The sequence below is a fragment of the Apteryx rowi genome, unplaced genomic scaffold, assembly GCF_003343035.1.
Source record: "Apteryx rowi isolate R43461 unplaced genomic scaffold, aptRow1 scaffold_311, whole genome shotgun sequence".
NCBI lineage: Eukaryota > Metazoa > Chordata > Aves > Apterygiformes > Apterygidae > Apteryx > Apteryx rowi.
Window position 1 is genome coordinate 128,206 of NW_020449542.1, and position 387 is coordinate 128,592.

The window sequence follows — 387 nt, forward strand, 5'->3', positions numbered from 1 at the left end:
CTCAGCAACCGTGCTCCTTGGAAACAGAAAACTTTGCAAAAACAGGTCTTGCACCGACATAAATCTGCAACAGGATGAAAGCCTGCGAGTTTCCAGGGTACTGCTGCAGCATTTCAATCACCTTTTTAAATAAACCTCAAAAAAGCCAGAAACGACTGTTTTTTTCCTCCCGCAAGCGGCCAGTAACTCCCTATTGATTTCCACGAGAGAAGCCTTSGTTCTCCTGCCCCACGGAAAAGGCCATTTGCAATGTCCCGGCCCCGGTCCCGCCCCGGGCGCCCGCGGGCGGGCGGGGGGCGGGCTAAAAGCGGCGGCAGGTGAGCGGGGAGGCACCGCAGAGCTCCGCGGCGGCGGCCAGGCTGGGACCGGCCGCTCCGCAGCACCGCG